At 44.0% G+C, this 27,551-nt stretch overlaps 1 protein-coding gene across 1 annotated transcript in view; it reads left to right on the top strand.

Annotated features, from left to right (window-relative positions):
• LOC311245750 (lysophosphatidylcholine acyltransferase 1) overlaps positions 1–27,551 on the top strand; it is a gene marked incomplete at both ends in the record, with an annotated part of 164,662 nt that overhangs the window by 85,674 nt on the left and 51,437 nt on the right. The gene's annotated exons all lie outside the window — the stretch shown is intronic.

Raw genomic sequence — 27,551 nt, 5'->3', positions numbered from 1 at the left:
GACTGAATTAGTTTTACCTTTTTTTCTCTCGACCAAAGGCTGCCTTTCTGTCGTCTTCTACGAGTTACCAAAGATAAATAATTGGAGAAATGTGCCGTGGCTCCCTCCTCCCTCAACACAAGCTGAAACTACTGTCTGGGCTTGAGAGGAGGGGAAGCGGAGCTTACCGCTATGAAGGAAGGGTGCGCTGCATTTACAACACAAGACAGAATGAGAGTGACACTGCATGCGTCTTTCTCGATTATCTTGTTTTCATGATCGTGGGAAGATAAAGGGGGTAGGATTAAATAAGTGCATACTTCTTCCTACTCCTTTTCGAACATGACAATTGAGTTATGTTTTGCTTTTGTTTAGTTATTTATTTAGTTTGTATTCATTTACATCAGGGGTGGGCAACTTTGTATAGTGAGAGCCACTAAATTTCCACACTCAATCTGGGGGGCCGCATTGTTTATCGGCTGTCCCGCCAGTAGTACCCCATCACTCAAATAGCCCATAATAGTCACAATAATGTGATAAATAAGGCATATAAACTATTATAATTTGTTGTAACTTTGTTTTTATTCCATTTCAAACGCATTTAGTAATGCTTAATTTCAACTTTATGAATTTATAAATACAGCTGAATTTGAAAGTATTGCTGTGTAACCCAACTATATACAAAAATGACAAATTATAATTAAGGCTTCTATTAAAATAAATGTATGAACTTAAAGCCCACTGCTCAACAAACACAAAGCATTCTGCATGCTGCATTCACAACAGTAAATCAAAAGTGGATTAATAAATGATTTTGTTAAATTAAATGTATAAACTTTTATCCTGCTACTAAACAAAACATTCCTGAGTGCTTCATATCCATAACATGCATTTCAGTGTTATTAGTGTTATCTGAACACTACAAAAGTAAACAAGTAGCCAAGTGCAATACTCATCAGAATAATGAATTCCTTTTTGTGCAATTCTACATGCCTCCCATTGACCCTTTATCAAACTGGCATGCCATTCACCCTCCCCCACAGTGGGTCAATAATGGTTCTGTCTTTAATGAGACACTTGTGGTCTCTCCTGTTGGCGCACAACAGAAGGAATGTCAACTTCAATGTTTGTATGCGATCTGCATCAGATGAAATAACGTTTCATTTTTGTGTGCGCATGCACATCCGTGCGCGTACTTCTGCTCAGAAAAGTGCTGGGACGGCGTGGTACCGCGTGGCAAGACCACTGCACCCCTGATTATTAGTGACCCACAATAGATGGAAATTATGTTAGCGAACTTACCTGATGTATAATGCAGTGTAGCATTGGACACTCAACGCCACTCTGCCTTAGAAGCCCAGCGAATCCTGTGTGTTTTCCTTTCATTGCGGGTGCTCCATCGGTAACAACAGCGGACAGTTTATCAAACCCTCCATATTGCTGCACGGCACTTTCAACAGTGTTGAATATGTCCATACTAGGGCTGACCCCTATTAGTCGAATAGTTGACTAATCGATCGAAAGGAGCCATAGTCGACTGCCAACCTCTTAGTCGAATGCAAAAAAAAAAAAAAATTATAATTTTTTTTTTTTCTTTTTTTTTATAAATATTAGTCTGGGGCCGCATGGAGCGTCGGTGAGGGCCGCCAGTTGCCCCTCCCTGATTTACATGTTCGAAATAAAGATATAAAAAAAAAAAAAAGTAATTGGAATTGGAATTGAAACTCAATGAATCGCCCTGCCCTGCGGGCAAGTTGACATTACATCTCATCCAAATAGGTCTCATCCAGTGTTGTAGTACTCGAGTCCGAGTCCAGCACTTGTGACTTGACTTGGACATGAGCACTGATGACTTGGACTTGAGCATTGACTGCATTCTGACTCGGAAGGTGCAGACTCGGACTCAGACTTGTTAATTGATAAATACTGTATACCGTACTTTTCGCACTATAAGCCGCACCTGACTATAAGCCGCAGCAGCTAAATTGAATGATGTGTACATATATAAGCCGCACTGGACTATAAGCCGCAGGTGTTTTAATGTTTAATTACCATATGTAATTAGCATTGGGACACAATACTGTCGGACAAATAACAAGAATTAACTCATTTACAAGTTGTATTAAGTTTAGCAAATAAGGGAACAGATAAATAACATTTCAATGCAGTCAAAAAAGCAATATTTAGATTTTTACATTTTCGGGTTTGGTCACGTCGAGTCACATATAAGCCGCACCGTTATATAAGCCGCAGGGTCGAAAAATGGGGGGAAAAGCCGCGGCTTATAGTCCGAAAAGTACGGTATATATTTTTGTAATATGCCCTAATCATTTGGCATAAGATATTGATGGCTAGTGCATTTGTTTGACCATTGTGTCACAAAGTAAATAAAGTCCCATTTGAAATGGTGACCTGACCACTGTCATTTATGTTTAACACTTTAACTGCCGGAAGACGCTTTTAGGCGTCCTTCCCCGCCATGCTTAAGTTGCCGAAGACGCCGTAACTCGTCTTTGATATCAATATTTCAAAAATCTGTGATCGGAATCATATTTCCTTTCCGGGGCCCTGAGACACAAGTGTGATCTCCTCTCAATCCTCTAGCGGTTCAAGACCGCCATCTGGTGGCCGATCGGCAGATCGAAAAAACGGATGTTACCTTTAACCCGGTAGGACTCACTCCATATGGGGTCCGGGCACTCGCTAGTGTTAGAGAGACTCAGTCTTCACACAGTGAACATCGATCGCTGCAAATAACTCGAAAAAACAACATGATTTGGACGTATATATTATTATACAACCTGGAAATGGACCGGATATTTCTATATCCCATAATAGGAAAATGTCTGTTCCACGCTCATCGCCCAACGGCGCGAGGAAGATACGGTAAGATTCAGCGTTATTTTTCAATGTGTACGATACTAACTGCTATGATGAACATTTGACCCACATTAGATGAATGGTATAACGCTGCCCACGGAATTATAAACGCCCCCTCGGCCATCCGGTCAACATCAGATTACGTGTAGTAACTTCCAGAAGTCCGTCCAGTTGGATTTTTTTATATCGCGCCGATTGCTATCAAACTGTATTTGATCATCAATATAATGCATTTGGGGCTATAGATCACGTTCTGGAGAAAGCTGCAGAAAGAGATGAAAACATACTTATACTTTAGATCATATTTTAGTATGAATATGTGAATGAAAAAGTTTAACGTTCATACACCCTGAACAATACATATAGGACATTGAATGGGCCCTAATAATGGCAATTTAGCAATAGAATTTAAAAAGTTATAGCCCTGCAAAGAAGGGGAACTTCTACATAGACAAATAGAGCTGGCAACCTATGGTATATCATGAATTTAGCCTTAGGCAATCAAAGTGTTAATGTAATGAGTGGAGTGGACTCAACCTTGATGACTTGGACTAGGATAAAGGGGACTCGACGACTCTGACTTGGCCTTGTACTCTTAACACTGGGGACTCGAAACTCGACATTTAGTGACCGGTTTTCCTACACTAGACACTGTGTATCAATGCACCACCGATCACCCCTTAAGGTGATTACTAGTGTCTATAATCACCTTAACTCTGACTGCCTCTCTCGTGTGATTACGTGCCACAGCTAGCTCATCTAGCAGGCCATCCTTGACCTTTGTCAGGAGGAGAGCACCCAAGGCCACAAGTGCAAAACGGAGAGGACAGGCTTCTACCTACAGTGTGCTCTGTTTGCTGGACACTTTAACCCCTTCACTACCAAATGGTTAACCCGTTCACTGCGACAATATAGAAGGTTAACCCTTTCACTACCACACTACATACGGTTAACCCTTTCACTGCCACACGACAGATGGTTAACCCTTTCACAACCACACTACATAAGGTTAACCCTTTCACTACCACACTACAGAACGTTAACCCTTTCACTACCACACTGCAGACGGTTAACCACACTACAGTCGGTTAACCGTCTGTAGTGTGGTAGTGAAAGGTTAACCTTCTGTAGTGTGGTATTGAAAGGGTTAATACAAAGGTTTGTGAGTTCTTGCCATGATCTACCAGTTGAGCTACACGACATCATACAACACACCAGGCTATACACACTGTTTGGGTAGTGGATATTTACAGTAGGAGCCCAAAAGTGTTGTTCATTTAGTGTTTTTATGCTTCATCGTTGGCTGCCATTCTGATTTATAGATACTAACAAACTAAGAGATTAAGCTCGGTATAAGATAAATAAATGAGTACTTACTGGGTGTATTAATGCATTCCTCCATGCATTAAGGTTGTTTAATTTTGTGTTTACGCTTCATTGTTGGCTGCCATTCTGATGTATAGATACTAACAAACTCTGAAGTAAAAGATTAAAGGGGAACTCCAACATTTTGGGAAATTAGCTTATTTAACATCTTCCCTGGAGTTAGACAAGAAGATACATACCTTTTTTGTCTCTGTGCGTGCATTTTAGCTTTGGGAATAGACGCTCCGTTAGCATAGCTTAGCTTCATCACTGGAAGTGAGGCAGGACAGTAGCCTTACAGTGCCTTACAGTGTATTGCAAGGTCTGACATTGACCAAATTTGATATGCATGACCTTGGTGGGCTCTAGGTCAACTCCTGAAAAGGGGGTCAATGTCAGACCTTGCAATCAAAAGTTAGGGGGCGCACTGAAATTATGGCAAGAATTATTAGCCCCTTAACTTTTGATTGCAAAGTCTGACATTGACCCCCTTTTCAGGAGTTGACCTAGAGCCCACCAAGGTCATGCATATCAAGTTTGGTCAATGTCAGACCTTGCAATACACTGTAAGGCACTGTAAGGCTACTGTCCTGCCTCACTTCCAGTGATGAAGCTAAGCTATGCTAACGGAGCGTCTATTCCCAAAGCTAAAATGCACGCACAGAGACAAAAAAGGTATGTATCTTCTTGTCTAACTCCAGGGAAGATGTTAAATAAGCTAATTTCCCAAAATGTTGGAGTTCCCCTTTAAGCTTGGTTTAAAATAAATAAATTAGTACTACTGGGTGTATTAATGCATTCCTCCAGTGCGTAGGTTGCTTAATTTTTTATCCCTTAGTTTCAACCGAAGGTACAGCAACCTATTAGGGATCGGCATGAGCAATCAATTACTTTCAACTGAACTCCAGTGGTTTTTGAGGGTGCTCGATAATATTATTTTTATTTGGTTACTTAAACCGAAATCTCGCTGTCAAATCCCACAAGGCATGAGTCGTTGCAGAAAGATAGGGATGTCCCGATCCGATCTCGGGATCGGGGGCCGATCACGTGATTTTCAGAAGATCGGGATCAAAAAAAGAAATCGGGAGTCAACATTTATTTTTTTATTCAACAAACATACGTCTTAAACTCATACTGAGGCCTTCGTTTTGGTTTTAAATTACATATCATCATTCATTTATTTATTGTCACACAGAGCAGAAGAATTTGCCAAAACAAACGCATTTCCTTTGATTTAATTATACATCAAATGATTTATGTCAAGGATGAGGGACTATTAGTTGCAGAACTTGCAGTCACCTGATTTTTACAGACGATGGCGCCATTGCTCTATGTATGTTATTACCATCTCATGTCATGAAGCAGCAGGTTGGTATATCATTGTGCTCGGGGAGGTAAGGAGGCAGAGTTTTTAGATTAGGTTGCAATGCCTCGCTTGAATGAAGTTAACTTTTCACCATATTTGCTTTGTGACTGAGGATTATCGTCGGCGTTTCAGACCAAAATGGAGCAAATCATTACGTAAGTCGAACACTGTGAATGTATACTAATGTGCAAACAGATTTCTCAGGGTGAATGTAATGTGAGCCACCGGCACTCGAGCCGCCTCGAGCCCCTCGAGGGACTATTAGGGCATGCATCCACCTAGCGCACATTTCCAGCTGAAAAACGCTGGCAGTGCGCCGGTAGTGCTGGAATGAAGCGCATCTTGTAGCAAGATGACAGAGAGAAAGAAATCTAGCGACAGCCATCTTTTTATCGTATTTTACTGCCGCGGTTTTGCACATATAGCATATTTTAATACACTTTATTGTATATTAATTATATATATAGTTATTGCCTGACACCACAGTTCGCCCTTTGCTTTTTATTAGCTTTTTATTAGTGTATTCGTGTAGTTATTAGTGTATTTGTGCTTTGTCGCGAATCGCAATGACCACCAACCAGCAGACGCTTGCCCTCATACTGCTCCTGTCTCTTGTGGGCAGGCAGGCAGGCAACTCCGGTGTCAGGTTACGAATGTGTCACGAACGCCACGGCTGTGATTGGTTGTCTGAAAATGCGCTCAGCGCATCGATCTGAAAAGTTCAGAAAGTTTCAACTTTAAACACTGGGTGCTGCCGCACAAAAAAGCTGAAAAGCGCTGAAAAAAGAAGCCGACTGCAGCGCATTTCCTATAGGCGGCAGCATGCAGCCGCATACGCTCCCTCCCCATTGGGATCAATTGAAAAAAGACGCTTGCGCCCAGAAATATGCGGCAGGTGGACGCAAGCCCTTAGGCAGCAGACGGGCTTGTCTCGCTTCGCTAGTTTCTGACAAAAATGCGTCAAATTGGTTACTAATAGGGGTGCACCGATATGCAAATTTGCCGCCGATACTGATTGTTCAATTAACACAATCGGCCGATACCGATACCGATATTAGTGGCCCAAATTTTTTTTTTTTAAATTATTTTTAATATTTTTTTTTAAATTTTTTTTTTTTTTTTTTTTTTTTTTTTAAACTACTGTATATGTGCACGCGCGCCCTTTTGATGGTGCGTGACATGAAAAGGCTAATGGCGGTGCTATGGTGTTATTTTACTAATAAATATAATCTGTTTCTGAGCATAATTCTCATTTTGTTCTTTCGTGTGGTGAAGTATTTTATTTGTTGCAATTTGAGTAAAATTACTGGAGTTACCAACATTTCCGTTAATAACTGCTGCTTATTGTTGATATAGCTGGTTAATTGTTGTGTGCTCGCTAAGGCGAGGATAATGTTTACTTGTATTGTATGACTCATGAGCATTATAAAATAACACATGGCATGGTGAATACAGGTGCAGCTCAATAAATTAGAATATCGTGGAAAAGTCAGTATATTTCACTGTATTATTGATGCAGTCATTTGTGCACTGCAAAAGGAGCCCTAACCAAGTGTACTGAGTGAACATACATGAACATACTTAGTTTTCAGAAGGCCGACATTTCTATAGTATATACAAAAGAAAAATACATAAATTTTATTTAATTTTTTTTTATTGATGAGTGATTTTGGGCTTTCATGAGCTGTAAGACATAATCATCCAAATTCAAACAAATGAAGGCTAGTTGAAATATTTCACTTTGTGTGTAATGAATCTAATCTACGAGAGTTTCGCTTTTTGAATTTAAATACTGAAATAAAATAACTTTTCCACGATATTCTAATTTATTGAGCTGCACCTGTAAATCCATAAACATATTTATTGATGTTTCCTTTTTTTGTAAGTAAGTAAAGAGGCCTATGTTCATATCGGTGAGCACAATTTGTAACACAAGACGTGTAGTAATATTTTATTTATTCATTGTATTATTATTATTTAATTTGTTGCCATGCCTAAAATAGCAGAATTCAGTGTTTCTCGTCAGGCGCAAAAAGGAACATCATCTCAGCTGTGAGTGTGCGCACGCTTCTCAAGGCCGCAAAAAGGAACTTTAAGGAAGTAAAGAACATAATCTTTCGTCAGAAAAATCAAGGCAGCTCTCTGAATGTAACGTTATTTATATTTCAACGAAAGAAAAGCGGGGGTGTCTGAAATATCTACGGTACCGTGCTGTTTTTCTTGTACACAAAACAAATACGAAGACAATGTCGGCTGTATGGGCTCATTTCACGGTGTCAGAAAGAGAAAACGGACGCTATGCTAATTGCAACAAATGCTCCGTTGATGTTTCAAGGGGAGGCACCTCAACCAGGGATTTTAATACATCAAATCTGATCAACCATTTAAAATCAAGGCACGTGGAAGATTACAATGAGTATATGAAAGCCACATCGGCACTGGCTACTACGAAAGTGCAACGCAAGTCCTCGACCTCGACTCAGTCTCTATTAACACACGCATTCGAGCGCAGCCAAAAGTTAGATAGGGACAGTGCCAAAGCTAAAGGTATCACTAAGAAGGTGATGGAGTTTATTGCACTAGATGACCAACCCTTCTCCGTTGTGGAAGACGTGGGGTTTCGGAGGCTGGTGGAGTACATTGAGCCCCGGTACACACTGCCAAGTCGGCGTTATTTCGCTGACGTCTGTCTACCCGACATCTACAATGTTGTGGCCACACACATTCACGAGCTACTGGCACTTGATGTGCACGCCATTAGCTTCACAACTGATATATGGAGTTCTGATGTCAGTCCCATGAGCATGCTTAGCCTCACCGCCCAATGGGTAGACAAAGATTTCAAATTGGTCAAAGTGGTGTTGCATTCGCAGGAGTTTACAGGGTCCCACACAGCAATAGCAATCTCCGCAGCATTCGATAAGATGTTTGCCACGTGGAAAATCGACAAATCACAGGTGCATGTTGTCGTGAGAGATAATGCCAAGAATATGTCTAAAGCGATGAAGGACAGTGGACTCACCAGTTTTGGGTGCATGGCACATACTCTCCAGCTGGCAGTCCACGAGGCAGTACTGAGTCAGAGGAGCATCGCGGATGTGGTCGCAATAGGCCGAAAAATAGTCGGTCACTTTAAGCATTCCCCACTCGCGTACTCACGCCTACATGCCCTGCAGAAGACAGGCCAGTTGGGTCCAATAAAACGGCTCCAGCAAGATGTTTCCACGCGCTGGAACAGTACTTTTTATATGCTGCAAAGCCTTCTAGAACAGAAGCGCACACTCGCTGCATATTCCGCAGATTATGACCTCCCCGCAACTATCAATGCGCACCAGTGGGGATTGGTTGAAAACGTCCTCACACTTCTCTCTCCGTTTGAACAACTGACAAGAGAAATTAGCGCATCTGAGGCGTCGGCTGCTGACGTCATTCCATCCGTGAGGGCCCTGAGACGCCTTCTGAGCAAGGACGTTGACACAGACCATGGTGTCAAAACCACAAAGACCACACTGCTAGAGGCTATAAATAAACGCTTCGATCAAATAGAGTTTGACCCCATCTACAGTATTGCAACCGCACTGGATCCTAGATATAAGGACCGCTACTTTGATGGGGATGCAAAACGACGTGTATTAGTAGACCTAATTCATGCAATGCCTGGTGATGACGAAGCGCATAATGCAGAGGCAGCTGGTGGCCCACAGCAGAAAAGGGCACGGACGGACGAGGCACGGTCCACTCTGCACGACATGTTCGATGAGATTTTGGAGGAGAGTGGGCCAGAAAGGCCACGCTCAAGCGCATCGCAGCAACTGGATGGGTATCTTGCAGAGGTCTCCATTCCCAGAAATGAGAGTGCACTTGAATATTGGAGCAATAATCACGGCCGTTTCCCTGTACTGGCACAGATGGCACGCAGATACCTATCTGCCCCATGCACCAGCGTGGACAGCGAGCGGCTGTTCAGTGCTGCGTCTCATGTTATAGATGAGAAGAGAAACAGACTGAGCTGCGACAAAGCAGAGATGCTTCTATTTATCAAGAAAAACATGCCGCTTTTTCTTAAGAATCGGAAGTAGGCTAAAACAATGTGCGAAGCCGCTCTAAACATCGCTCACTTTAATGTTCCTTTTACAATGTGACGTGTTCTATTCATTTCTCAGTTATTGAATACAAGTGTATTCTACAACCTTTTTTTCTTTTTTACAATGTTAAATATATTGGCTATATATTTATATATCTGTGCTGTGCTTGATTGAGAAGTTTGTTACCGAATATAATGTTCGAATCAGCACTAGGCCTGTTGCGTTATTGAGCGCTGATTCTCGCGTTAGAGAATATTCATTCTTGGTATGGAATGCCATACATATATTTCTTGATGTTTCCTTTCCTTTTTTAAGTAAGTAAAGAGGCCAGTAAGTAAAGAGGCATATGTTCTCAGTGAGCATAATTTGGTGTAACACAAAAAGAGACGTGTATTATTATTTATTTAATATTTTATTTATTCATTTTATTATTATTTTATTTGTTGACATGCCTAAAAGTCAAGCATAGGGCTAAAACGTTCTTAAAAACAATAATATATTGTTTTGTTATATGAAAGAATGTTATAATAAAAGGAAAGCTTTTCTATACATGATTTGTCTGATTGATTGTTTGAAAACTTTATTAACAGATTGCAGAATGGGTACAATACAGTACAGCTTAATACAACTGCTAAGACTATAAGACTGGAGGATGAAGACCAGCCAAATACTTTCAGCTTGTTTACATAAGGGTCCTCCATTTTCAATTCATCAAAACATTTAGAGCAGCGGTTCCCTAACTTTTTTTTTTAATATACTCACTGGCTTTCATAACCTTACAGACTAACTTCTTGTCTTGCTCAAGACTTGTTTATGACTTGAGTTTTAATAAGCGAGAGCACCTCTCTCAACCAGAGCTCAGCCTCTCAGCCAATGCAATAGAACCATTTTGATTGACAGTCGATTCGGCCAATTACGCCCCCAACGCTAGCACCCACCTCCTGCTGTTCTTACCACCAATCGGCAAGCGTTTGATCTGCTTGCGAGAGGTAAACAAGCTGCTGCCCGCCGACCAGCGCTCGACAGAATGACCAAACGAGAGACAATGATTTTATTTACTGCAACAAATGTTATAATAAAACAAAGCCTTTCTATACATTTGTCTCATTGAAAACTTTATTAACAGATTGCAGAATGGGTAGTTTGGTACGGAATGAGCAACGGAATGGAACAGAGCTATGAACGGACTCGGAGTAATGCCTTGCTGCTATGGGTAATAATAATATGCTGATGTTATTGTCCGTGTAACACTATATAACGTTCGTTAATGCCACAAAACGAATGCCTTGTTAATCATAAGTAGTAACTGATGCAGTAGCTTGTGTGTGTGTGTGGGGGACCGCGGGCGTTGTGCAGGTAGGTCGCGAGACTCGCGACTCGCGAGTGAACTTTTTTTTTTGTGCCTTTTGACGCTACACAAATTGGTTATTTATCGGCGACTGCTATCGGCACATTTGAGCTTATCGGCCGATAGGCCGATAGGTGTCAACAAGGCACTTATCTGCCGATACCGATACCCGACCGATATATCGGTGCACCCCTAGTTACTAATGTGAAAGATCGAATCGGGAAAGATTGGTATCGGTAGATACTCAAAATCACATGATCGGGATCGGATCGGGAGCAAAAAAATGCGATCGGGACATACGCTAGTACCGTTTGTTGCGTTTGAATACAGCTAGCTTAGCGTTATCGACACTTTACATCTATTACTGTATATTTACTGTATATTTTTGGCTGTATATTTTAGAATGTATATCCCAGACTGTATTTTTCTTATTTTAGATTTTTGACTACCTAAATGTTTATTGTGAGTGATCTGTAGTGCTGAATTTCCCTCAGGATCAAAGTACTTCTATTCTATTCTATCTAAAAAAATGTAAACTGCGGTTTGCGTTTGTGCATTTCCAAGTTGTGGCAACAACAACGTGTCGCCCACTTCTGCGTAGCGTTCATAGACTAGGAGAGACCTGCTGCAGACAGAGTGGCGGTAATCTAAACGTAATGTGCATTGCTATGTCCGCGGAGCGAGACCTAATAAAATCAGTAGCGTGTGCCTGTGTGTATCTCGCACACACTCATTATTGCTGCCGCCATTTTAGTTCTGGGAGATTTCAATAGCGCCAATCTGAGAAAGGTATTGCCTGACTTCTATCAGCATGTGACTTGCAACACCAGAGGCGGTAACATCCTAGATCACTGTTACACGCAATTTAAAGGTGGCTACAAGGCTCATTCTGATAGTGGCTTCGGTAAGTCAGATCACGCATCCATTTTTCTTTCACCAAAGTACAGACAGAGAATTAAAAGTACTCCCGTAGTCTCGCGAGAGGTGCAGAAATGGGATGTGACGTCAGAGGAGACGATCCGGTCAGTGTTTCACCACACAGACTGGAATGTGTTCCGCGACACAGATAACATTAATGCCTACACGGAGACAGTGCTGGACTATGTTTGTACTAGGGTGAAAGAAACAATCCCCACTACCAAAATGAAAGTTTACCCAAATCAAAAACCCTGGGTAGACAAATCCGTCCGTGAAGCTCTGAGAGAGCGCACCAAAGCATACAACGACGGCCTAGAGGCAGGCAACATGAATGACCACAAGGTGGCGCGATACAACGTAAGGAGGACAGTGTCAGAGGCCAAACGACGCTACAGGGATAAAATTGAACTCCAGTTTGAACAAGCTGACTCTAGAGCTATGTGGCAGGGGCTCAAAACGATGACAGACTACAAAGGCGCCTCCCTCAAACTGAACAGTGACATCTCCTTAGCAAATGACCTCAATACCTTCTATGCGAGGTTTGATGCTGGTAATAACAACACCAGCTCACAAGCCTCGGCAATGGGGGGGGGGGGGTCGGCTGCTGATGGAGGCGCAGTGTTCAGGGTAACAGAGCATGAGGTGAGGCGGACCTTTAAAAAAGTGAATATCAGGAAGGCAGCAGGTCCAGACGGCATCCCCGGCCGCGTCCTAAAAGTCTGTGCCGACCAACTGGCCCCAGTATTCACTGACATATTTAACCTGTCCTTAGAACAGGCTGTCATCCCCACCTGCCTGAAGAAGTCCACTATTATCCCTGTACCCAAAAAATCCAAGCCTGCTTGCCTCAACGACTACCGCCCTGTAGCTCTCACCTCCATAGCCATGAAGTGCTTCGAGAAGCTAGTAAAGGGCTACATCTGCTCCTCCCTCCCCATCAACATGGACCCCCTGCAATTTGCATACCGCCCCAACAGGTCCACGGAGGACGCCATATCCCATGTGCTGCACACAGCAGCATCACACCTGGACAAGAGGCAGGGGAACTATGTGAGAATGCTATTCATCGACTACAGCTCGGCATTCAATACCATAGTCCCCTCCATACTCATAGCCAAGCTCAGGGACCTGGGCTTGGGCTATGACCTCTGCCAGTGGGTCTTGGACTTCCTGACTGGCAGACCCCAGGTGGTGAGAGCAGGCAACTGCACCTCCTCATCCATCACCCTCAACATAGGGGCCCCCCAGGGCTGTGTTCTGAGTCCCCTCCTCTACTCCCTGTACACACACGACTGTGTGGCTCAGCGGAGTAGCAATACAATCGTCAAATTTGCTGACGACACAGTGGTGGTGGGCCTGATCTCTGCCAACGACGAGAGGGCCTACCTGGAAGAGGTCAAGGTCCTGGCGGGATGGTGCCAGGAAAACAGCCTCTCCCTGAACGTCAGCAAAACAAAGGAGATGATTGTGGACTTCAGGAGGTCGGGGGTCAAGGACTACAGCCCCCTCAGCATCGACGGGGCACCGGTTGAGAGAGTCAACAGCTTTAAGTACCTCGGAGCCTACATATCCGAGGACTTGACATGGACCACACACATTAACAGTGTTGTGAAGAAGGCACGACAACGCCTCTACTTCCTCAGGCGCCTAAGGAAGTTCCAAGTCAGCCAGAAGATCCTTAAGAACTTCTACTCATGTACAATAGAGAGCATCTTGACCGGCAACATCACCTCCTGGTTTGGGAATAGCACTGCACAAGACCAAAGCAGACTACAAAGAGTGACACGTTCAGCCGAACGCACAATTGGAGGGGGGCTCCCCACCCTCCAGAACATTTACTACAAGCGTTGCAAGGGCAAGGCTAAGAGAATCATTAAAGACTCCAGTCACCCGAACAACTGCCTCTTTGAACTGCTGCGGTCAGGCAAGCGATACAGGAGTCTCAAGGCGAGCACAGAAAGACTCAGAAGAAGCTTCTATCCCCAGGCCATCAGGCTGCTAAACGAACAATGAATGAACACTACACAACAACAACCACCAAACGCACATAGCACACACATCCACACGCACACACTCACTTTAAACAAACACACTGTAGCACCCACTCCACACACTTATAGCACACACCCACTTTAAACAAACACACTGTAGCACCCACTCCCCACACTTTATATTTATGGATGAAGGATTGCACTACAACTCGTACACCTTACTGTAAATTGTACCTAAAATTGTACCTCATCCCATTTCTGCTTTGCACTAGATAGTACTGTACATTAGTACACTGCATAGTATTGTGTATTGTATATTATATGGTAACTCAGAACATTGTACATATGTCTATACCGAACACTGTGACCTCATTTTCTTCTTCTAAATTCATGCTATATTATGTTATTATGTTATTTGATACTATCTTGTCTAGCACAGTCTCTGGAGCGTAACAGTAAGAAGCATTTTGTATGAAAGTATTCTGTACTTCTGTATGACAACTATTAAAGAACTTGAACTTGCTGCCAATGCGCTTTTTTAAGATGCGTTCTAAAAATAGATTCCCCTAAACGAGTACCCAGGACTACTCCAGTAATCCATGCGAGTACTCGATCTGGGAAAACATTACTTGTGCTCATCCCTGCAATCGCATGTTGACGGACAAACCTTACAACCACGTTGACAGAGTTGTTGGTATTTGTGCACTGGTGTTTAAGACTTTCACTACCACACACTACAGAAGGTTAACCTTTCACTACCACACTACAGACGGTTAACCGTAGTGATTAACCGTCTGTACATAGTGTGGTAGTGAGGTAGTGAAAGGGTTAACTTGCTGTCGTGTGGCAGTGAAAGGGTTATCCTTCTGTATTGTCGCAGTGAAAGGGTTAACCCGTTGGTAGTGTGGTAGTGAAAGGGTTTAAAAAAAAATTACTAAGGTAAATGTGGTGATATGGATTGCCGTCCAGCCCTGCTAGTCGCCCACCAGTCACCCAGCGCAGGTATCACCTGGAGCTAATGAGCTGTGAAGGGGATGTGTAGGGCTGGCCGACAAGTCGGAAGTAATGGTCACTATTGGAAAAGGGCCCGATAGTGTTTCTAGCGGTTAGGCAGACGCCGCTTTATCAACACCCTGACGGCTGATCCTATTAGCCAGGTAACTCATTCAGTGAGCCGGCGTACCACAGAGCCAATCCTGTGTCCTTGTCCCACGTGTCTGCACTGCAGGGTGCAAAAAGCCACGGCGGGGGTTTATTTTAGCCCCCCCTCCCCCCGTCCTGACCTAGTCAGTCATTAACCACTTTCTAACAGCTGGGATAAGCGTTCGCCGAGAGGGAAGGCCTCCGTTCATTAATTGGACACAATATCTCCGCTGGCGATGCGAATCGTCTTTGTTCCGACAAGATGCCGACGTAATCTCTCTCTCTTGCTCGCGTGTACACACACACACACACACACACACACACAACCAAATTGAGTGAATTGTGCAACTGTATCTCGTGGGACCTCTCCTTCAGCAGTAGTCCCTGCTGAAATATTCATATATCTGTGTCTGTATGACTGTCACTCTCTTTCTCTTACTCTTTCCATCCCTTTCTCTCTCCCCATCCCCCTCTCTCTCTCTCTCCCTCTCTCTCTCTTTCCCTCTCCCTCTCTCTCCCCCCTCCCTCTCTACCCCCCCATCTCACTATCCCTCTCTCCTCTCTCTCTTTTTCACTCTCTCACTCTCTCCCTCTCCCTCTACCCGCCCCCCTCTCTCCTCTCTCTCCCTCTCCCCTCTCCATCTCCCCCCCCCCCCACTGTCTGTTTGGTCCTGTATTAGGACCCAGTGTGTCACTCTCTTTGGCCCTCCCTGGTCCAGGCTACTAGAATCCATAGGAAGGCATTAAATCCTCTTGTTCAGCATCAGTGAGATAGATGGACGCTCTACTACCAGTTCACACTCCTACATTATGATTAGGGGTGCACCGATATATCGGTCGGGTATCGGTATCGGCCGATAAGTGCCTTGTTGACTGCTATCGGCCTATCGGCCGATAAGCTCAAATGTGCCGATAGCAGTCGCCGATAACTAACCATCCATTTGTGTAGCGTCAAAAGGCAAAAAAAAAAAATTCACTCGCGACCTACCTGCACAACGCCCGCCGTCCCCCCCACACACACACAAGCTACTGCATCAAAGTTACTATTTATGATTAACAAGGCATTCGTTTTGTGGCATTAACGTTATATAGTTAGTGTTACACGGACAATAACATCAGCATATTATTATTACCCATAGCAGCAAGGCATTACTCCGAGTCCGTTCATAGCCGGGAGGCAGAAGACTAACGTTACTGGTGAAAATGTGATTTACGTTGGAATACTCCTTTGCCAACTTGCTGTACTTTGCTTGCAGGTCTGCAGCCATTATTACTGGATTAAGAATAGCCCCAACTTTAGCCAACGTAACGTTATGGCTAAACCTTTAACATTAGTTAACCCTAGCTTTCGGTTAGCTGTTCAATGTTAATAACACAACCAAGCGAATCCATCAGAGCTCCCCATCAACACCGCTCTGTCGGGAGGATGGCATTTAAGAAAGTATCTGCTGTTAAAATGACACAAACATTCGTTTTGTGGCATTAACGTTATTATAGTTAGTTACACGTTCAATTACATCAGCATAGTATTTACCCGAAGATAGCAAGCAAGCCGTGCATAGCTCGGTTACATTCCGTTGCTCATTCCGTACCCAACTACACATTCTGCAATCTGTTAATAAAGTTTTCAACCAGACAAATGTATAGAAAGGCTTTGTTTTATTATAAAATTTGTTGCAGTAAAATCATTGTGTCTCGTTTGGCCATCCTGTGGAGCGCGCTGGTCGGCGGGCACTGCCGGGCAGCTAACGTATTAGCTTGTTGTGGTTCTAAGTTTGACTCGCATTCGAGCAAGCAGATCAATGGCGGCATGCCCCGAAGTAGAAAAATGAATAAACGCTTGGTGGTAAGCAGGAGGTGGGTGCTAGCGGTGTGGCGTAATTGGCCGAATCGACTGTCAATCAAAATGGTTCCATTGCATTGGTTGAAAGCTCTGGTTGAGAGAATAGTATCCCGCTGCAGGCCGCCAGAATGGTTCCATTGCATTGGTTGAAAGCTCTGGTTGAGAAAATAGTATCCCTCTGCAGGCCGCCAGACGATACTGGGAGAGGGATCAGTGATACCATAAACATATTTCTTGATGTTTCCTTTTTTAAGTAAGTAAAGATGCCTACAAATACAAACACACATACAAATATACAGTAGTTTCATTAAAAAAATTAAAAAAATTAAAAAAAAAAAATTAAAAAAAAAATTTAAAAAAAATTAAAAATACTTATTTTTTGCCACAATTATCGGTATCGGTATCGGTATCGGCCGATTGTGTTAGTTGAACAATCGGTATCGGTATCGGTGGCCAATTTTCATATCGGTGCACCCCTAATTATGATCACCCAAGAGAGCAAAAGATGTTACCAAATTGGGACATCCGTGATCAGATTAGTTCAAAAGAAAATGTGACTGCAATGTTGAATTGGGTGTGTACAGAGCGTCACTAATAACCAAAAGTGTAGCTTGTCGACTGGCGGCTGGGTGGCGCAGCGGACTAAGCGCTCGTCACCAACGCAAGAGACACTGGTATCGAATCCGGCTGTCAGCGTTGCCTCCGGCTTGGCCGGCCGTCATACTGGCTCGATTGGCAGTCAGCGGGAGGGAAGCTGGTGGGTGGGTCCGGGTCGTTGTAAACAGCGACTCCTACAGTTCGGTCGGGGCGCCTGCACAGCGAGGGAAGGATCTGGAGGGAGGTAGTGTGACCTTCCACACGTTACACTCTCCCAGTGAGAGAGAGTCCGCGCTGCCAGGTGAAAAGAAGTGGTGGGCTGGGTACACATGTGTCGGAGGAAGCATGTGATAGTCTCCGCTCTCCCAGACCAACGGTAGGGGGTAGAGTGCGCAACGACCAGGAAGGCACAATTGTACAGCCCTGTCCTATATTCTATTCTATTGTATTTGTATTCTAATTTAGTTTATATATTCCATTTGATTTTATTCTACTTAATTATAGAAGTATATATGTATATATGTAACGGATGGCACCGCGAGGCGCAGTCCCGATGGACTTCTGACGTTGTGGAGTGACTGTGGCGAGTAGCGGTGCTCTTAAACTCACTCTCATGTTGTGAAGTGACTGTGGCGAGTAGCGGTGCTCTTAAACTCACTCTCATGTTGTGAAGTGACTGTGGCGAGTAGCGGTGCTCTTAAACTCACTCTCATGTTGTGAAGTGACTGTGGCGAGTAGCGGTGCTCTTAAACTCACTCTCATGTTGTGAAGTGACTGGGGCGAGTAGCGGTGCTCTTAAACTCACTCTCATGTTGTGAAGTGACTGTGGCGAGTAGCGGTGATCACTAGAACTGAAGAAATAGGCCAAATGCCTAACCTTGGTCGTTGTTAAAGAGACACTGTCAGCCTGTAGCCTAGTGTCTGGGCTGTAGCTACTGTAGTTTACTAGTTGATCATATTAAACTAGTCAAGGCTATCAGAGATAAAATATCTATTTCAGCACAGATCTATAATGACATAATAATATTTCTATCACAATATCATTATTATTCAATATGTTATGGGGAAATTATATCTGCACCGGGTAGTTCACTTCCTGTCTGGGCAGAGATGTATGACAGTGGAATGTCGTCCAACCGTCTCTGTAGTAGAATGTCTATTCCTGGAGCCCTAATCCCTTCCTATTGGCACACAATTAGAATAAATCCCTCCTTACTTCTCCGCTGGCACTGACTTTTCTGTTCATCCGTCAGTCCACCACACTGTCCTCTGCTGTCAGTCCACCACACTGTCCTCTGCTGTCCGTCCACCGCACTGTCCTCTGCTGTCCGTCCACCGCACTGTCCTCTGCTGTCCGTCCACCGCACTGTCCTCTGCTGTCCGTCCACCACACTGTCCTCTGCTGTCCGTCCACTGCACTGTCCTCTGCTGTCCGTCCACCGCACTGTCCTCTGCTGTCCGTCCACCGCACTGTCCTCTGCTGTCCGTCCACTGCACTGTCCTCTGCTGTCCTTCGCACAGTTTGACATGGAGAGTCGAGGGCCAACAGCGTAACATGGGTGGTCGGCTGTGTGGCCTAAAGAGTACGACGTTGAACATTTCATGAACGTAACAAATAAATAACTTGATAAATACTCAGTTTCAACATATCTCCTCGAATATGATTTAAAATTGCATCAAAATAGCACAAATTGAAGAATATCTTATCACTCTTATCAAACTTATTTTGCGGAGGGCCAGATAGGGGCGTCAGTGGCTCAGGAGGTAGAGTGGTCGTCTGGTAGGGGTGGGAATCACCAGAGGCCTCACGATACGATATTATCACGATACTTAAAGGGGAACTATTGTACTATTTCTTTCACTATTTGGGCACTTTTACACAATTCCTGTGAGTCTATGGAACACCTCTGTAATATATATATTTTAACAATATTTAACAATGCTAAACACTCAAAAAGGCCATTTATAAGATAGTTCCCCTTTAAGTCACAATACGATAGTATTGCGATTCAAAATATATTGCGATATTAATATTGCGATGTATTGCTATTTATTACCTTTTTCAACTGCAAAGTAAAACTTTGTCAACATGTTTTATCTAATAAAATAAAATGTTCATCTCACTTCAATAATTTTTATTGCAGCAAATGGGATTTTCTCAAGCAGACAGATGTCAACACTGTAATCTGTGTTGCATGTACCTGACAAACTGAACTGTTTGTATTAGTCAGTGATGGGAATAACGGCGCTATAAGTAATGGCGTTACTAACGGCATTAGTTTATTCAGTAACGAGTAATCTAACGGATTACTCTTCCAATCTTAATAACGCCGTTAGCGTTACTGCAAAAAAATGCGGCGCGTTACTATGAATGAACCTGTTTCTTTCATCAGACAGATCTCTGCGCCGAGAGGCAATAATATGTTCTTCCTTGTTTTGTGGGCAGTGCGCGAGCCAAGCATAGTAGCATACATGCTGACGATTGGCTGAGGTTGAATAAAATGTCATGGTAAGCCAATCAGAGGTGGAGGTGGGCGGGTGTCTAAAGCATCCAGAGTCTGACACACAGCGCGACAAGACAAGCGATCACTGATCAGTCAGCATGAGACCACGGTCCGTGTAGTGTACGTTTTGAGCCCAAATAATCCAAAACGAATCCAACGAACAACACAAGCCGAGCGACTCAGTCAACATGAGACCGCGGGTCCATGAGCGTTTTGTGTTCACTCTTTGCAGCGCAGGGCACTGAGTGGCTCTACTGCAGTGCCGACAGCCTTATCAACAGTGCTGCACTTCCTGGTTTAATAGCACAGGCTTCAGGTGCGTATGTCATGCATGTCTTAAATGTCATGATTAGATTAGTTTAGATGATTCGATTAGATTCTTATATCTGTATGTTGTGTATGTCATTGATTGATTGATTGAAAAGTTTATTAACAGATTGCAGAATGGGTACAGTACAGTACAGCTCAATACATACAATTGTTAAGGGGATGCAGACCAGAGAAAGACTTTCGTCATAAATGTCATGAATTGAAAATGGGGGACCCTGATGTAAACAAGACGAAACTCTTTCTCTGGTCTGCATCCCCTTAACAATTGTGTGTATTGAGCCGTACTGTATTGTACCCATTCTGCAATCTGTTAATTAAAATGTTCAATCAATCAGTATATATTTGTTATTTATTTTTGCTTAACAAGCATAATTTAATGTTGCCCAGTTGTGGCCTGTTGAGGGGCAATACATATCAAAAGTTCCAAAACATCTATTCTGTTTGTATTTGTATGATCCACTATATAAACATAGTAATTATAATATCTACATACATGGCATTGGAGGCTAGTCTCACTTTGTCCCACAGCAACATTAAAATAGTTTAGATTTGTGTATGTTGTTTATGTAAAAAAAAATAACTTGAAAGTAATGCAATAGTTACTTTCTGAAGTAACTAGTTACTTTTATAATTTGTAACTGAGTAAGTAATTTAGTTACTTTTTGGAAGAAGTAACCAGTAACTGTAACTAGTTACTTTTTTAAAGTAACTTGCCCAACACTGGTATTAGTCATGTTCCAATTTAACTGAATGTGTGTGTGTATGGACTACTGTACTATTACAGGTATTGAAATGAACAATGCAACTTCCTTACAAAAAGAATAAAAAAATAAAAAGAATGTCAAAATACATTTGCATAATAAAATATCGATACTTGGCGTCCTTGTATCGATACAGTATTGCCACGCAAAGTATTGCGAATCTATACTGTATCGATATTTTCCCCCACCACTATCGTCTGGTAGTCGGAAGGTTCCCGGTTGTTTATTCACACCAGTTGACTAGCAGTGAATGAGTGAAACCCAACGTTATAGGATGCAGTATATTTATGAACCAGGTCCCAGTCTCCACCTAGTATCTTTATGAACCAGGGAGGAACCAGGGAGGACAAGGCTGCAGCTACAGAAAGCTTCTGGACAGCTCCCGATGTCAGACCAGTGGAGAGGATGGTTGTTTATTCACACCAGCTGACCAGCAGTGAGTGAGAGAAACCCAACAGGAGGCAGTGAAAGGCAGCTCATCTACCTCAGAGGTTCCAGCTCGGCACGAGGTCATTCAGGAGTCTCCAGGGCACCTTGTGATAGTAGGGGGTAGTCTGGTAATTGGAAGGTTCCCAGTTAGATTCTGACTCCTCCCGGCAGTGTGTCAAAGTGTCCTTGAGCAAGACACTTAACCCCTTAACTGCTCTCGATGAGCAGGTTGGCCCCTTGCATGGTTGCCTCCGCCGTCGTTGTGTGAGTGAATGTGTGAGTGAACGGGTGAATGTGAGGAACAAAATTGTAAAGCGATTTGGATAAAAGCTGCTATATATATATGCACCATTTACCATTTGTCCCACAGGCCCTACTTTAGGCTTCTCTGGTTCTCCCTCTGCCACCCTGCAGTCACACTCCTCTCCTGGCGTGGTTCGTTCCGTCTGCTTGCACTCTGAGGTGACATAAGGGCTGGATGATTAAGATTTATAAAGACTCGCTCGATGAGAGATGTAAGAACAGCAATCCAAACCTCAGCTCCAAAGCCCCTGTGAAGTTGCGCCGCCTTCCCCCTTGTCAGATAATGTCAGGGAGAGAGATTACTTCAGGGAGGCTCGTTTTGAGAATAGATCAACGGGGTCTTAAAGGAGCCATTCATCTTTGATCAACCCAGTCTGCAGAGAGAGCCACAATTTTGCATGAGGTTTCATTGACAAGTCTGTCTCCATTATCCAAAATAGGTTGCAGAGCGTGGGAAAAAAAGAGATCGGGAGCAAAATGCACAGTTTTGACGTGGCCTGTGTGCGTGAATGTCACCTACAACGGAACTGTACAGAACTGCGTTTCCGCAGTTGCTCTGATTGGCCACTGACCCCACGTGACCCTACCCTATTACACGCCCCCTTATGATGTGCGTTATGCGACGGCGCACGGCTCTTTCGCTCGCAGAACAGCTGTTTCCGTATTTATAATATTGGAAACGCTGCGCTGTGAAGCACCTCTGTATTAAATGCCGACAGCACCTCTGTATTAAATGCCGACTCATCAATCAATCAATAACAACATTAACGATAACGTTAACGTTAGCATTAGGCTAACGACAATCAAACCAAAACATTGACATCTAACTTATCTTTAGATATTTACTCAACCTCTGTCTAACTATGAATGAACACAACACTCTAACTTAACATCTTTAGCTAATAAAGTATTCAACCTCTACTGTCTTTAACTATGAACAAACACAACACTCTAACTTACCATCCTTAGATAATAAAGTACTCAACCGAGTAGAGTGTAGACGAGTACACTCAGTCCTACTGTAAGAGCATGGGTCTGAGCCCCAAGTACACTCAGTCCTACTGTAAGAGCATGGGTCTGAGCCCCAAGTACACTCAGTCCTACTGTAAGAGCATGGGTCACTCTGAGCCCTAAGTACACTCAGTCCTACTGTAAGAGCATGGGTCTGAGCCCCAGGTACACTCAGTCCTACTGTAAGAGCATGGGTCTGAGCCCTAAGTACACTCAGTCCTACTGTAAGAGCATGGGTCTGAGCCCCAAGTACACTCCGTCCTACTGTAAGAGCATGGGTCTGAGCCCCAAGTACACTCAGTCCTACTGTAAGAGCATGGGTCTGAGCCCCAAGTACACTCTGTCCTACTGTAAGAGCATGGGTCTGAGCCCCAAGTACACTCCGTCCTACTGTAAGAGCATGGGTCTGAGCCCCAAGTACACTCCGTCCTACTGTAAGAGCATGGGTCTGAGCCCCAAGTACACTCAGTCCTACTGTAAGAGCATGGGTCTGAGCCCCAAGTACACTCAGTCCTACTGTAAGAGCATGGGTCTGAGCCCCAAGTACGCTCAGTCCTACTGTAAGAGCATGGGTCTGAGCCCTAAGCACACTCAGTTCTATATCAGGATCTCCCTGTGAAAGCATACCACGAGAAGACTTTAACTTGAGACAATCTCAGATTGTCACGTCTCCCCCTCTTAACGTGTGCTACGACCCTGCCATAGACCCGATACAAGCAGCCATAAGCTGCAGCAGAGGTTCAGTCCAGTGATTGCCTTGCTGGACAAACCATAAGCCCAGAACATAGTGTTGTGTTTGTTCATAGTTAAAGACAGTAGAGGTTGAGTACTTTATTATCTAAAGATGGTAAGTTAGAGTGTTGTGTTTGTTCATAGTTAAAGACAGTAGAGGTTGAGTACTTTATTATCTAAAGATTAGGGATGCACTGAAATTTCGGCACCGAAAGTTTTCGGCCGAAAATGGCAAAAAATGGCCTTTCGGCTTTCGGCCGAAAGAGTTTTTTCACCGAAAATATATCACTGAAACAGAAACAACCTAACAACCTCGCGTGTTGTTGTGATGATGTTGCGCTGTCGGGAGTCGCGCTGTTTCTATGTAAATTCTGCGCGCAACGCATCCAATAAATGCGTCTTTAACATGCTTTATATCCTTATTTACTATATGCCGCGGTTAATCACTGAGTGATCTAATATGCATATTATTCAGAGCGAGAGGGGGGGGATTGTGTTTCTCACATTGACGCTGTCTGTCTGTCGCGCGTCTACTGTGCCGAGTCAAGCGAGCACATTCAGCTGGGGACTAGAAAGGTGCGCTCAGTAGAGCATATATGTCTGCTGCGCAGCCAGAGAAAAGATGGAATTAATGTACTGTATGCATTCAGAAGTGCTGAATAAATGTTTTATGGACCCATAATAATGATTATTTATTATTTAAGTTAAGTTTTGCCATAATCATATATTTTTCCATAATCATAATGTTCCACAACATTGGTAAAAAAAAAATTCTATTCTATGAATCATTTTCGGCCTTTCGGCTTTCGGTTTTCGGCCAACTGTTTTCTATTTTCGGTATCGGTTTCGGCCAAGAATTTCCCATTCGGTGCATCCCTACTAAAGATGGTAAGTTAGAGGGTTGTGTTTGTTCATAGTTAAAGACAGTAGAGGTTGAGTACTTTATTATCTAAAGATGGTAAGTTAGAGTGTTGTGTTTGTTCATAGTTAAAGACAGTAGAGGTTGAGTACTTTATTAGCTAAAGATGTTAAGTTAGAGTGTTGTGTTCATTCATAGTTAGACATTAGAGGTTGAGTAAATATCTAAAGATAAGTTAGATGTCAATGTTTTGGTTTGATTGTTTGTACTAGTAACGTTAATGCTAGCAGAATAGACACAACGTGAGGTAATCACCATCCATTTTAAACCGGTTATTACCTAATGCTAACGTTAGCAGATAGACGCGAGACTGGTAACATTACAGCTTGGCGTTAGCCTAATGCTAACGTTAACATTATCGTTAATGTTGTTATTGATTGATTGATGAGTCTGCATTTAATACAGAGGTGCTGTCGGCATTTAATACAGAGGTGCTTCACAGCGCGGCGTTTCCAATATTATAAATACGGAAACAGCTGTTCTGCGAGCGAAAGAGCCGTGTGGCGTCGCATAACGCGCGTCATAAGGGGGGCGTGTAATAGGGTAGGGTCACGTGGGGTCAGTGGCCAATCAGAGCAACTGCGGAAACGCAGTTCTGTACAGTTCCGTTGTAGGTGGCATTCACGTGGCCTGCGTTGTCTGTAGCTTTGAAACACTACAATGGGTGGAGGAGGGAGTTTGGGTATTTAAAATAGTTTAGCAGAACTACGCTCATCTCAAACTTTTAAACCCAGTGACGTAGAGATTCCAGCTCTGACCTGGAAGGATGCTTCCTTGTAAAAGCAAGAAGGGATTTTATTTTATTGTTTCCGTCATACTCCGGGAATAAGTGTTGGTCCTCAAGAGTTTGAACGATCGTTATTAAACATTGCATTAAGGTGGATTGATAAGCGAGAGAGGGCAAAAGCGAGGGGGGCTGTCAGGTTTAACGGAGAAGAAGACGGAGACAGAGAGGGACAGGAAGACAGTCAAAGGACTTCAGTTGGGACTCATCCTCATCTCATCCCACAATGTGGCACCTCGCCACAGGTTGTTGTGGATGAGCCATTTGTGTGATGTATGAGAAGGTCGGTTGGTCCTCTGACGGAGAGGCGCAACAAACACTGGTATTTGTTCATTTTTAAGGCCCTTATTGGTAAGCTACCTCCAATATACTACATTATTGGATTGGAATTTTGGAACCTATGGAACCCGTTCTAGTGACTGGCTGGTCCTTCGTAAATCTGCATTTTGCTATGATGCCCCTCTAGCTCATGGAATGAACTCCAACAGTCCTTAAAGCTTGAGATTCTCCCCTCTGTTGCAGAGTTTAAAATCTTGATCTCCAACCATTGTCAATCAAGTTGTACGTGTTTTAATTGATTTGTTATCCTTGTTTTTCTCACCTTGTTGTCTTATCATTATGATTTTATATGTTGTATGCTTTCTTTTTGCTTATTGCTATGTACACTCGACATAACTGCAAATGGGGGGGAAACCTCAGTTGCCTTTCGAGTTTAAATAAAGGTTTGAAACTAAATGAAGTGACATCATGCCGTGAGCTTTTTTTTATCATGCTGTGGAGATCCATAACATTTTCATATTTGGGCGGTCAGGTGGCGTAGCGGAGATTGCGTTCGTCACCAACGCTGGAGACGCTGGGTTCGCGTGTTCGAATCCAGCTCCCGGCGTTGTCACCAGCTTGGCTGGCCGTTCACACTAATACAATTGGCAGTATTAGGGGGTGGGGAAAGCTGGCGGGTGGGTCCTGGGCGTTGTGGACAGCGACCCCTACAGTTCGGTCGGGGCGCCTGCTCAGCGACGGTAGGATCTGGAGAGAGGTAGTGCGGCCTCCCACACGTTACACTCTCCCGGTGAGAATCTGCGCGGCCAGGCTGGCTGCCGGCTGGCTGCACATGCGTCGGAGGAAAGCATGTGACAGTCTCCGGCCTCTCGGACCAACAGTAGGGGAAAGTGCGCAACAACCAGGAAGGGGTTGGGAATTGACATAACGACTAACAGTGTGATGGGAGAAAAATCAGAAAAAGGAAGGAGGGGGAAAAAGATAAAAAATAAATAAAATAAAAACATTTTCATATTTATCACATACACCGTGGTTATGGGTTATACTCTGACGAAAGACCGGAGGATGGCGGTAAAGATGAAAATAGCATCAGTGGGGCCCCCAAGTGGCGAAGCATGTAACGTGCTGCGTCGCCAAGCGGCCGACCCGGCGTCATTTGCCGAATGTCTTCCCCCCGCTCTGTCTCCCGTTCTTCCTCTCTCTCTCTCTCTCTCTCTGTCTACCGGACTGCCCGGCTGGGTGGTGCAGCGGACATTGGCAGAGTTAGCGGGTGGGAAGTCGAAGGGTGGTAGTCTGGTCGTTGTGAACAGCGACTCCTACAGGTCGGTTGGGGCGCCTGCACAGCAAAGTCAGGAAAAATGGCGGGGGCAGTGTGAGCCTCCCACACGTTACTCCTCGCCAAATGAGAGTCCGTGCTGGCAGGTGAAAAGATGTGACAGGCTGCCTCCACATGTATCGGAGGGGACATGTGATGCAAGGCTTCTATCCTCCCTACTGGCATAGGCCAGTGGGGGGCATATGCAAGCAACGATCAGGGGAGGGGAGGGAGAATTGGCATGAGAGGTAAATTGGGATGGGGAGAAAAATCACAGAAAAAGGAAGGAGAAAAAGTAGATAAAAAAATATATATATTTTAGAAAAAAAAGAAAATTGCATCGGTGTAAAACCTGGTCTCATGCTTCTTGCTTGGTGGTGCACTTGCGTCCTGGCCGACTGACGTGAGGGTCTGGGCGACTGACGTGAGGGTCTGGCCGACTGACGCGAGGGTCTGGGCGACTGACGTGAGGGTCTGGTTGACTGACGTGAGGGTCTGGCCGACTGACGTGAGGGTCTGGCCGACTGACGCGAGGGTCTGAGCGACTGACGCGAGGGTCTGGCCGACTGACGTGAGGGTCTGGCCGACTGACGCGAGGGTCTGAGCGACTGACGCGAGGGTCTGGCCGACTGACGCGAGGGTCTGAGCGACTGACGCAAGGGTCTGGGC

The sequence above is a fragment of the Notolepis coatsorum genome (genome assembly GCF_963971535.1).
Source record: "Notolepis coatsorum genome assembly, chromosome: 19".
Lineage (NCBI taxonomy): Eukaryota > Metazoa > Chordata > Actinopteri > Aulopiformes > Paralepididae > Notolepis > Notolepis coatsorum.
The sequence above is the reverse complement of the archived record's forward strand: the minus strand, read 5'-3'. Positions and strand labels throughout refer to the sequence as shown.